The following is a 13,780-nucleotide window of genomic DNA, read 5'->3' as shown; positions in this document are numbered from 1 at the left end:
CCCTTGATGGGCACTTAGGTTGCTTCCAAGTCTTGGCTATTGTGAATAACGCTGCAGTGAACACAGGGGTGCATGTATCTTTATGCATTTATCCATCCTTTTCATTTTCATGAAAGCATTGCATGGTTTCTGAAGTGATATTCAAGGAAGTGTTTATATACACAGTGGTGTCCTAGAGCTGGATTATACCAGCTCACATGAGCTAATTGCTAAACTTTCAGGAATTTTGTGACCTGGTTGTTAAACTATTGAGAGCTAGAAATTGGCCATACTGGGAATATTTCCATCACAGAAATTGGAAAACACTACAAAATAAATCTTTTTTTTCCCAGAGAGCAAATTTACTAAGACACCACTGAACTGGTGATACGAAATACAGTTATTTGTTGCTTGTTTCTTTGAACTTATTTCTTCTGATTACCTATTTCTTCTGATTACCTATTTAATAATGAGCATATGTCATATAGATAAACACAGGAAAGATATTATTATTTTTTAAAAAGGAGACAAAAACTACATTTCTAATATTTTTTGAAATCTTTTTCCTTGTAAGTCCCATCCATTGCAGTTAGTTTTTTGATCCCTCAGTACAAGATACTTCCCTCACAAACATGATGGCATTTTCATACTTTGGAGGGAGAATTTCGTCTGTTTACTTAAGCCATTTCATATACTATAAATCCCAGATTTTATGGAAAAAAGAGGGCAATTCCAATATTCAGAAAATCCAAGTAAAAAAAGACTTTTAATAAATTCCTTGTTTCTCAGCCACACTTGAAAAAAACAAACAAACAAAAACCAAGACCTTTAAAAGACTAGAAAAAATGTGTGTGTTGGTGGTGGGGAGGATTTTACTTTAATTCTTGGGATGTCTTATTTTATTTAATGAAGTAGTAACACTAATGTGCATCTTATGCATTGTTCTGCCTTATCTAAACCAATCTTCAATATTTTAACTTGTCTTCATTAACCACAGCAAAATTCTCTGGCATTGTTGCTCTTTACCTGTTTTTCCATTTTTCAATTCTAGTTCCTCCCTGACATTCTTAAATAGATCTCTTGGTTTCTAATGTTCATGAAATGTGAACTTAAAAGTTCTGTACCTTGAGCTGTCTAAAGTCATCAGTTCTTCTTTTGTTATCAGTTCTTTATAAATTGTTTTATTCACCAAATAGAACTACTTGTTTTTTTCTAATCACTACGTATTTTCTCTGAATGCCTTTTAGGTTATTGGATGCAGTCTTCTTTTGTGTGTGTGTGTGTCTGTGTTTTGATGTTTTAATGGTTTTTAACATTGTGAAATTTTGGCTTGTACATTTTTGTTTGTCCATCACCGTATATATGACTCGCTTCACCCCTTGTGCCCATCCCCACCCCCACTGCCCCTGGTAACCACAGTACAGTTTTCTCTGTCCATGTTTTGGTTTATATTCCACATATGAGTGAGATCATACAGTGTCTTTCTCTTTCTGGCTTATTTCACTTAACATAATACGCTCCAGGCCCATCCATGTTGTTTCAAATGGGACCATTTTGTCCTTTTTTATGGCTGAGTAGTATTCCATTGTATATATATACCACATTTTCTTAATCCAGTCGTCAGTCAAGGGACACTTAGGTTGCTTCCACTTCTTGGCTATGGTGAATAATGCTGCAATGAACATAGGGGTGCATAAGCCTCTTTGGATTGTTGATTTCAGGTTCGTGGGATAGATTCCCAGCAGTGGGATGGCTGGGTCATAGGGCATCTCTATTTTTAAGTCTTTGAGGAATCTCCATACCATTTTCCATTGAGGCTGCACCAGTTTGCATTCCCACAAGCTGTGTATGAGGGTTCCTGTTTCTCCACATCCTCTCCAACACTTGTTGTTTTTTGTCTTGGTGATTATAGCCATTCTAACGGGCGTGAGGTGATATCTTTGTGTTGTTTTGATTTGCATTTCCCTGATGATTAGTGATGTTGAACATCTTTTCATGTGCCTATTGGCCATCTGTATATCTTCTTTGGAGAAGTGTCTGTTCATTTCCTCTGCCCATTTTTTGATCGGGTTGTTTGTTTTTTTGTTGTTCTGTTGTGTGAGTTCTTTATATGTTATGGAGATCAACCCCTTGTCAGATGTATGTTTTGCAAATATTCTCTCCCAGCTGGTGGGTTGTCTGTTTATCTTGATTCTGGTTTCATTTGTCTTATAGAAGCTCTTTAATCTGATAAAGTCCCACTTGTTTATGTTTTCTTTGGTTTCCCTAGTCTGGGTAGACATGTCATCTGAAAAGATTCCTTTATGACCAATGTCAAATAGTGTGTTGCCTATATTTTCTTCTATGAGTTTTATAGTTTCACGTCTCACCTTCAGGTCTTTGATCCATTTTGAGTTAATTTTTGTGAATGGCGATAGCAGATGGTCCACTTTCATTCTTTTGCATGTGGCTGTCCAGTTTTCCCAGCACCATTTATTGAAGAGACTTTCCTTTCTCCATTGTGTGTTCTTAGCACCTTTGTCAAAAATTAGCTGTCTGTAGATGTGTGGTTTTATTTCTGGGCTTTCAATTCTGTTCCATTGATCTGTGTGTCTGTTTTTGTACCACTACCATGCTGTTTTGATTACTCTTGCTTTGTAGTATGTTTTGAAGTCAGGAATTGTGATGCCTCCTGCTTTGTTCTTTTTTCATAGGATTGCTTTAGCTATTTGGGGTCTTTTGTTGCCCAATATAAATTTTAGTATTCTTTTTTCTGTTTCTGTGAAGAATGTCTTTGGGATTCTGGTTGGAATTGCATTGAATCTGTAGATTGCTTTATGTAGTATAGACATTTTAACTATGTTTATTCTTCCAATCCACGTGCATGGGATATCTTTCCATTTCTTTATGTCATCATGGATTTCTTTCAATAATGTCTTGTAGTTCTCATGGTATAGGTCCTTCACCTCCTTGGTAAGATTTAGTCCTAGGTATTTTATTCTTTTTGATGCAATTGTAAATGGTATTATCTTTTTGAGCTTTCTTTCTGTTAGTTCATTATTAGCATACAGAAATGCAACTGAATTTTGTAGATTGATTTTGTACCCTGCAACTTTGCTGTAGTTGTTGATTATTTCTAATAGTTTTCCAATGGATTCTTTAGGGTTTTCTATATATAAAATCATGTCATCTGCAAATAGTGAGAGTTTCACTTCTTCGTTACCTATTTGGATTCCTTTTATTCCTTTTTCTTGCCTAAGTGCTCTGGCCAAAACCTCCAGTACTATGTTGAACAGGAGTGGTGAGAGTGGGCAGCCCTGCCTCGTTCCTGTTCTCAGAGGAATGGCTTTCAGTCTTTCCCCATTGAGAATGATGCTGGCTGTGGGTTTGTCATAAATAGCCTTTATTATGTTGAGGTACTTTCCTTCTATTCCCATTTTGTTGAGAGTTTTTATCATAAATGGATGTTGTATCTTGTCAAATGCCTTCCCTGCGTCTATTGAGATGACCATGTGGTTTTTATTCTGTTTTGTTGATGTGATGTATCACGTTGATTGATTTGCGGATGTTGAACCATCCCTGTGTCCCTGGTATAAATCCCTCTTGATCATGGTGTATGATCTTTTTAATGTATTGCTGTATTTGGTTTGCCAATATTTTGTTGAGGATTTTTGCATCTATGTTCATCAGCGATATTGGCCTGTAATTTTCTTTCTTTGTATTGTCTTTGTCTGGCTTTGGTATCAGGGTGATGTTGGCCTCGTAGAATGAATTAGGAAGTGTTCCATCTTCCTCTATTTTTTGGAATAGTTTGAGAAGGATGGGTATTAAATCTTCTTTGAATGTTTGGTAAAATTCACCATAGAAACCATCTGGTCCTGGACTTTTATTTTTTGGGAGGTTTTTGATTACTATTTCAATCTCTTTACTGTGATTGGTCTATTCAGATTCTCCATTCTTCTTGGTTCAGTTTTGGGAGGTTGTGTGAGTCTAAGAATTTATCCATTTCTTCTAGATTGTCCAATTTGTTGGCATATAATTTCTCATAGTATTCTCTTATAATCCTCTGTATTTCCATGGTATCCGTTGTAATTTCTCCTCTTTCATTTCTAGTTTTATTTACTTGAGCCTTTCCTCTTTTTTTCTTAGTAAGCCTGGCTAAGGGTTTGTCGATTTTGTTTATCTTCTCAAAGAACCAACTCTTTGTTTCATTAATCCTTTCTACTGTTTTTTTGGTCTCAATATCATTTATTTCTGCTCTGATTTTCATTATTTCTCTCCTTCTGCTGACTTTGGGCTTTGTTTGTTCTTCTTTTCCTAGTTCTGTTAGGTGTAATTTAAGGTTGCCTATTAGGGCTTTTTCTTGTTTGTTAAGGTGGGCTTGTATCGCTATGACTTTCCCTCTCAGGACTGCTTTTGCTGCATCCCATATGGTTTGGTATGGCATATTTTCATTTTCATTTGTTTCCAGATAGTTCTTGATTTCTCCTTTAATTTCATCAATGATCCATTGGTTGTTCAGTAGCATGTTGTTTAATCTCCACATTTTTGTCACTTTCCCAGTTTTTTTTTTCATGGTCCATTTCCAGTTTCATAGCCTTATGGTCTGAAAAGATGCTTGTTATGATTTCAATCTTCTTAAATTTATTGAGGCTTGCTTTGTTTCCCAACATATGGTCTGTCCTTGAGAATGTTCCATGCGTGCTTGAGAAGAATGTGTAGTCAGCTGTTTTTGGATGGAGTGCTCTGTATATGTCTACTAGGTCCATCCCGTCCAGTTTTTCATTTAAGTCTACTATTTCTTTGTTGACTTTTTGTCTGGATGATCTATCCATTGATGTAAGTGGGGTATTAAGATCCCCTACTATTATTGTGTTGTTGGTGGTGTCTCCTTTTAGGTTTGTTAATAGTTGCTTTATGTACATTGGTGCTCCTATGTTGGGTGCATATATATTTATAAGTGATATGTCTTCTTGGTAGAGTGTCCCTTTTATCATTATATATTTCCCTTCTTTGTCTTTCTTAACCTGTTTTATCTTGAAGTCTACTTTGTCTGATATGAGTATGGCAACACCTGCTTTCTTTTGTTTGCCATTAGCTTGGAGTATTGTATTCCATCCTTTCACTCTGAGCCTGTGCTTGTCTTTAGAGCTGAGATGTGTTTCCTGGAGGCAGCATATTGTTGGGTCTTGCTTTTTAATCCATCCTGCCACTCTGTATCTTTTGATTGGAGAGTTCAATCCATTTACATTTAGGGTAATTATTGATATATGAGGGCTTAATGTTGCTGTTTTGTCACTTATTTTCTGGTTCTTTTGCGTTTCCTTTGTTTCTTGCCCCATTTGTTTCGGACTGCGAATTCAGTTTGGTTGTTCTGTCTTATGACTCTTCTAGTTTTCTCTTTGTTTATCATATGTGGTTTTGTTTTGATTATTTGTTTAGTGGTTACCTTGAGGTTTGTGTAAAAAATCTTGTGTATGAGATATTCCATTATCTAATGGCCTCCTATTTCCTTATACTAAGTCAATTCAATCACTTTCCTCTTCCCTTTCTAAGTCATTCTTGTTATACCTTATTCTATCTTGTGTTGTGGCTGTGTGTTTACAGTAATGAGGTTAAATTTATTTTTGGTGAATTCCTTCCTTTGATCTTTGATTTTAGTATTTCAGTGGTTGCTAACCTATTCCGGTAAAGATCCACTATTTTTCTGAGTTTATCTACCTATTTTTCTCCTTGCTCCAAGCTTTGTATTCCCTTTCTCTTCTTTTTTTCAGGCCTGAGGGCCTTGTTGAGTATTTCTTGTAGTGGGGGGTCTCGTGGCCATGAACTCCCTTAGCTTTTGTTTATCTGGGAGAGTTACTATTTCTCCATCATATTTGAAGGATATTTTTGCTGGATAGAGTATTCTTCGCTGAAAGTTTTCGTCTTTCAGTATTTTGAATATTTCTTTTCAGTCTCTCCTATCCTGTAAGGTTTCTGTTGAGAAATCCGCTGAGAGCCTGATGGGAGTTCCTTTGTACGTTATTTTTTGTTTTTGTCTAGCTGCCCTTAATATTGTTTCTTTGTCATTGACTCTGGCTAGCCTTAGCACTAGGTGTCGTAGAGAGGGCCTTTGTCTGTTAATATATTTAGGTGACCCGTTGGCTTCGCTTACTGGTATTTCCTTGCTCCTTCCCCAAATTTGGGAAATTCTCAGCTATTATTTCCTTGAATAGGCTCTCTGTTCCTCTTTCCCTCTCTTCTCCCTCAGGAATACCTGTAATTCTTATGTTACATTTCCTAATAGTGTCAGATATTTCTCGGAGACTTTCTTCATTTCTTTTTAGTCTTAGTTCTCTCTCCTCTTCCATCTGGAGCATATCTGTATTCCTATCCTCTAAAATGCTAATTCTTTCCTCCATATTGTCAGCTCTGTTCTTTAAAGATTCCAGATTCTCCTTTATCTCCTCCATTGTGTTATTCATCTCCATCAGCACTGACTGGTTTTCCTTTATGATTTCAATCTCTTTTGTGAAGAAATTCCTAATCTCATTGAATTATTTGTCTGTGTTGTCTCGTATTTCGTTGAGTGTTTTTATGATAGCTATTTTGAAATCTCTGTCATTTAGATCATGGATTTCTGTGTCTTCAGGGTTGGTTTCTGGGTGCTTGTCATTTTCCTTCTGGTCTGGTGATTTCATATATCTTTGCATTGTGGTTCCTGTGTTGGCTTTGTTTTTCCTCATCCTGTAAATCTCTGGTTGCAATTTCCACCCACCTCCACTGTGTGGTGGTAAAGGGCTGTGTAATCTAAGACCCCTGCACCCTGCTGCGGTTTTTCCGCTGCAATCTGCGGGTCGGATCACTTGGTCTGGTCTGGTCGGCTGAGCTGCAGGGTCCAGTTTGCGGGGACGGGGGGGGTGGGGTGCTCTCTCTTTTGCCCTCTGGGTCCCTGGCATGGGGGGCTTCTCGTTAGCCCCTCGTTATCCTCTCTCTGGGGTGCTCAGATGTTGATGGTAGCCCCGTGGCTCCTCTGAGTCCTCTGTGTGGAAGTTTCCCACTGGCTGAGAGAGCCCGAAGAGCTACGGTTTCGCTGAGGGCCGCCCCTCCCCCCTCTCTGGGAGCTGGGGGGACCAGGATGGCTGATCTGCTGGGGAGGGAGAGGAGTTCTCCTTACCTCTCCCCACTTCCTCCGGGGGCCCAGCATGTTCCACTCTCAGATGTGCGGCAGTGTGACTCTTTCCAATCTAGCTTTTCACTGTCTGGGATTCCGTTGTTGGTCTGTGACTGTTCCTTTTGTTGTATCTTCTCAGGGGAAGAGTTCACGGGAAAGCTCACTCCGCCATGACGCTGACGTCACTCCGGATGCAGTCTTCTTAAAATTAATACCACATTAATTTAGTAATGTGTTAGATATTTGTGACAAAAGAAACAAAATTTAGGATTGATTGACTGATTGATATGTACCCTGACTAAATTCACAAAGTATCTTAGAAGGTTTACAAGAAGAACTTTACATGTTACTATCTTCTGGATTTTATCTGATGAACTTAAAATCACAAGTAAACATTGATAAGAGTTTGCAGGCAAAACGTTAAGATACCATGCTAGTCCTGCACAAACAATATGTCAAACTATTAAATCAAATTCATTTTGTGATCAGTCTGTGAACTGTCCTAGCCCCTCCCATAATACCCAGTCTCCTTACTAAAGAAAATGGCACACAGCTAAGGCTGAGCCGTTGTTCTCCGTAATCAACAGGAAGCTATTCTGGGAAGGGTAGAGTCTCTTCTGAATGATGACTTGTTGAACCTCTAGATATTGGTAACCTTAATAAATATACTGAAGTTTATAGATTTCAGCTTCCAGATTTGTTGATGGTCTTTATAATTTTTTACTGAGATGGCATTTTCTTTCCTTGAGTCTACCTGCCCCATGGTTTAATACTTGTCCTAACTATTACTTTTCTAACTGATGGAATTGAAGCACAGGCTATACATCACTCTACTGTGTCCCGCCTCTAAGTAGTCTATCATCTGCCCTGACGTCTCAACTGCTCCCCAGCTGATAGTATTTGAAAATCTTGTTTTTTCTTTTCCCCCTTTAAGACCATTTTTCTATAAAGTTGACTTGATTGACTCTGAAAGCTTGAAGACATTTTGCACATTTAGTGTAATAAAGACTACAAAATGAGAACAAAAAGTGAAAACTGGTGATCAATCTTCTTCTTTTTTTTTTTTTTTAATAAATTTTTTGTTTATTGCAGTAACATTGGTTTATAACATTGTAAAAATTTCAGGTGTACATCTTTGTACTTCAATTTCTGCATGGACTACATCATGTTCACCACCAAAATACTAATTACAACCCATCACCACACATGTACCGAATTATCCCTTTCACCCTCCTCCCTCCCCCCTTCCCCTCTGGTAACCACCAATCTAATCTCTGTCCCTATGTGTTTGTTTATTGTTGTTATTATCTACTACTTAATGAAGGAAATCATACGGTATTTGACCTTCTCCCTCTGACTTATTTCACTTTGTATTATACCCTCAATGTCCATCCATGTTGTCACCAATGCCTGGATTTCATCGTTTCTTATGGCTGAGTAGTATATGTGTATATATACCACATCTTCTTTATCCATTCATCCCTTGATGGGCACTTAGGTTGCTTCCAAGTCTTGGCTATTGTGAATAACGCTGCAATGAACACAGGGGCGCATGTACCTTTGCAAATTGGTGTTTTCAAGTTCTTTGGATAAATACCCAACAGTGGAATAGCTGGATCATATGGTAGTTCTATCCTTGATTTTTTGAGGAATCTCCATACTGTTTTCCATAGTGGCTGCACCAGTTTGCACTCCCACCAGCAGTGTATGAGACTTCCCTTCTCTCCACATCCTCTCCAACACATGTTGTTTCCTGTCTTGTTAATTATAGCCATTCTGACGGGCGTGAGGTGATATCTCATTGTAGTTTTGATTTGCATTTCCCTGATAGTTAGTGATTTTGAACATCTTTTCATGTGTCTGTTGGCCATCTGTATATTTTCTTTGGAGAAATGTCTGTTCAGGTCTTTTGTCCATTTTTTAATTGGGTTGTTAGTTTTTTTTGTTGTTGAGATGCATGAGTTCTTTATATATTTTGGAGATTAAGCCCTTATCAGATGTATGGTTTGCAAATATCTTCTCCCAATTGTTAGGTTGTCTTTTCGTTTTGTTGATGGTTTCCTTTGCTGTGCGTGATCAATCTTCTTAATGAATATCACACAATGCCTTCGCACAAAAATATTTACTACTACTTGTATTTACACGTGGAATATTGTAGTATCAGGTCCTCATCAATCTTATCAGATATTAATGCTGCCATTGTATAAGAACAAGAGTGTTGAGGTCCAAACCAGTTGTTGTAAGATACAGAAAGTCTATAAGATGAAGTAGGTGGGATCCTATCAGTATGTAACAAATACCTCATGATCAGGGACAATTTAATTTATATTTTTTATCCTAGTAGTGACTTTTACTGATCTGCCATTTGTCTTAGAATGCTAGAAATGGTCTAAAATTGGAAGGGGATTTTAATAGTGGATATTATGCTAACAAAAACAACCTAATATTGTTCACTTTACAATAGGATCAATTTAATTTCACAAGCTCTTTCCTAACACAACCTAATACAGAATCTCCACACTGACTGCAAAGTATTTCCAGGAATCTGCAGAGTGATCTTATAAGTACCCTTGAACTAGTTCATCAGAGATAGTCATCATGTAGTAAACACCTTCCCTTAACCTTTTGACTTTCTTATTCTTGGCCTATGGAGTTCTCACTATTGCTATTGCTGTGAAGACCCATGTAAAATGACAGGATTGCTCTCTCAAAGTTTGAACACTTGAGTGTTCAGAGACGTCTTTGAAAACATGGACAGATGACTTGTCTATATCCCACTGTGTCACACTTTGTTACTTGGGAAGCTAAGCAGTGCCATTTGCGTACCTGGCCCTCACAGAGTAGTTCACAAATAAAGACCCTTCAGATTCTGCCTGCAATTCCTCTCACTGTGGGACTCAAACACCACCCATAATGGCAGGTCAGGCAGAGAACATTCTGCACTTGCCTTTCCCCCTCCCTGCATATTCTGTCTCCTCTCTCTCCTAATAATCTACACACATCTCCTCTTCTCCATGCAAACAAAACAGACGCCTGATGCTGCCCACATGCCCATTCTGTAGAAACATTCCAGACAGATATGCATCGACTTTAGTCTTAGTTAAGACCATTCCTATGTCTATATTGCACTTCAGTGGGTCAGAACTACTAAGGTATTTGTTCATCATTCTATTGCAATGCTTTATTTTTCTACTCTGGATTTGTATCAGACTTGCGACCTCTCTTGTTATCAGATTCTTTTTGGGGGGAGGGTCAACTGGATATTCTCCTAATCATCAGTTTGTCCTGTGCTTTGCCAGCGGCTCATATGTTCCTACCCAAGCCCACAGCTCCACTTACCACCCACCCATCTACCCCACTTACTCTTAATTGACATTAAGCCAGTCTCATTGCTGGACAAGCCGTGACTTTCTTCTCTGCATGTCTGTAAGCATTCGGAGCTATAACATTCCCAGAATGGGGCATAAGATCACAGGCAAAACTGCTCAGAAAACAGGAGACAAATCTTAAAAAGGATCAAGCCCCCTGTATGTAGAATCAAAATTCACAGGGGAATTTTTCAAATACTTGGAGGCTGGTCTTAGAATAAGAACAGCTTGAGATTGTGTTCCAGGCCTACAGATTGCTCTCTCGGTTTCAGCAGGAAACAATTGTAGTATGTTCTCTAGCTTTTAGAAAATAAACATTTTAACAGCTTGGAAACACCAAAAACAGTCCTATTACTGACAGAAAGCAAGAATGCAAATCAAAGATATGGTGAGGACTATTTTTCTGCATTCATAGGAAAAACAACTATGAAATGGAGATATTTTCTGAATATGGTTTTCTGTTTATTTGGAGAGTAAAATATTAATTTCTGGCAAGCAATATTCCACATTTGGATTCAAAGGGTTCATAAATGGGAATTAAACATACATGAGAAATTGATTTTTTTCATACAGTTGCTAGGTGAGAGGCATATTTTATGAAAGTAAATGAATTTCTTCTTGAGATAATGAGACTACAGTTGCCAAGAGAAGCTGTGATATATTCCCTATAGATCTTTTTTCCCCACTTGATCCTATATTATGTAATTATTTTTGGAAAATTTTCAAAGTAGTGATGATTACAATGCCATAAAATGAGTAAAGGAAAGGACAATGGTTCACAATTAAGATTGGAAGAGTAATAAGAATGTAAAGAATATGAAGACACTGCCAACTCAGTATTATATTTTGAGAAGCAAATACTGAAACTTTGTCTTTAAAATGCCAGCAATTATCTACAGTTTCCATATATAGTTCCCTTTTTTAAAATCTTAAAATAGAAATTTATTTAATGCATATACAATGGATAAAGATAAAAATAGCCTACTCTTCACATTGCTGCCCATATCCCTTCTCCAAAAAGTATCTCTCAAGACATTCTCATGGTGTGTCTTCACTCTGAATGGATGTGTCTAGGGACAGATATTGTGATAGTAATCTGCTTTTGAAGACTGAAGCATGATGCTTGTGGTCCCACTGCCATTGGTTCTGGGTTCTCATTTGTGTGTATGTGTGTGTGTGTGTGTGTATTTAGACTTTATTATTTTAGAGAAATTTAAGGTTCACAGCAAAATTGAAGGGAAGGTATGGAGATTTCCCGTATGTCCCCTGCCCCCACAGTAGTTGCTTTTTAGTTTTCAGGGGTGTTTTTAAAATTTTTGGTCTGCTTGGTCTAGAACTTTCTGTAGTCATAATATAAGGTACTCCCTTCTTGGACTTCTCTCTCCTCCTATCTTCCTTAATACCATAGTCTACGCTTTCATATTTACCTTTCTGACCACATCTGTATGTCTTTTACTAACTCCCATTCTTTCTCTCACTTCTTAGATATAGAGATATCCAAAGGTTCATTCTTCAATCTCTGCTGTCTTTTATCCATGGTCATTATCTACTCTCAAAACATCATGAGTTCTCTGTATGTTTGGGTTCCAAAACTTTATCTTCAATCATTCAACTTATTCAAATTTTTCTTGGATGTCATTACTTCTCTAGGGTTTATTACTAGTTAAAGTTTTCCTTTCTGAAGAAGCTTTCCTCACCCCTCCTATTGCAAAAGAACAATCTGTATGCAACATTTTATGGCATATTCACAATATATTACAATCATTTGTTTGCAAGGCCTTGAATGTGAGGACGGTGAATAAGTGTGCGGTAGTGTGTCATCTCAGACCTGCTAACTGGCCACTCATACATGTACACAAAGGGAAAAACACACCTTTAGGTGATCATCACATTCTAAGGTCAGACACTTAGGATATGCTTAGACAATCTGATTTTGGTACAATGTAGTTGGTTGCCCCCCTCTCATGGTGTGATTCAGGCTTACAAAACTGATGAAAGATAGAAATGCAAAGACTAAAAATTAGTTTATAATAGCTAAATATAATCTTTAAGAAAAAAATATTTATCTTCATGACTGATCAGGACATTCTTTTTGATGCAGATAAATGCAGTTGGGAGGTCAAATTATAATCAGAAGTCTGATCAAGTAGTGCGGAATTTCTACCTTAAAATACATATGAATGTCCCTAGCCATTAAGATCTCTGACAATGTTTGGGTCTTTGATTTAACCTGTTTTTATGTTCCCACCTGAATAGCACATTTTCACTGTATTTATTGAAGCCTTAAATAAGATTAATGCCAAATATTATCCTGGGACGCATCCTGCCTTTAAAAAGAGCTTTGAATATGGATGATCTGCTCTTTCTAAGGTCTATTTTATAGGTTAAAACTTGAAGGAACATCCTATTTTCTTATCTTGAAATGTAGCCAAAAGAGGTAGCGGGAAGGGGACTCGGATTCCATACACCTTCCCCATGGCTGCTTTCTCTTAGATACCAGGGGGTTCTTGATCATCTGATATAACACCTTGCTAAAAACATAGTAGAAAATCATCAAATAAGGGTGGAAAAAATAATAAAGAAAATGAAGAATTGAATGAATTGCTTCTTTTTCTGTTAAACATGACACCCTGGGGAATGGCAGTTGTGAAAATTACTGGAAAATACTCGAATGGCATAGATTATGGTTCCATTTCTGCCACATTATAGAGATAATGATGTTCACATTATGTATTTGAAAATTGGGAATTGTTTCTTATTATTTTTATGTACATATGGGGAGAAATGAAACAGAGGACCTGTAACCTGCAGATGAGCTTTCTTGGAAAGGTGTTTTTCTTGGGGTGGGCAGTGGGAGTAGGGAATGAGCAACAAAGTACAGAGAGAAATATTTCAAATGTTTTATTTCGAATCCAGAATTTAAATAAATAGAACTTACTCAAGCAGTGGGAAGTCCTCTAATTTTGCTCACTTTTTGTATTCTATTCTTAAGCTTAATTTAAGAGGGAGCAATGAGGAAAGTGTGAAGCAAGAGTGATGATTTGATATTGATCTATCCTAACCCATAAGTGCTGCTAGGATTTCAGAGAGTGAAAGAATCCTACTGGAGCCAGATACTCTGCCAAGATCTTATCAACTTGTTAGCTGTGAGACTACTTTGCTTATGTCTTGTTTCAACAGCGTAGGTCATTCAGGCATTAGCACAACTGAGTGTCTTATTCAGAGCATCCCCTTGGCCCAGCTACTATTTAGCACTGTTCTCTAAATTTAGGCATCTCTGAGATATCATTAAACCTATGTT

Source organism: Diceros bicornis, chromosome 12, assembly GCF_020826845.1.
Source record: "Diceros bicornis minor isolate mBicDic1 chromosome 12, mDicBic1.mat.cur, whole genome shotgun sequence".
In the NCBI taxonomy this organism is placed as follows: Eukaryota; Metazoa; Chordata; class Mammalia; order Perissodactyla; family Rhinocerotidae; genus Diceros; species Diceros bicornis.
Note: the sequence above shows the minus strand (reverse complement) of the source record.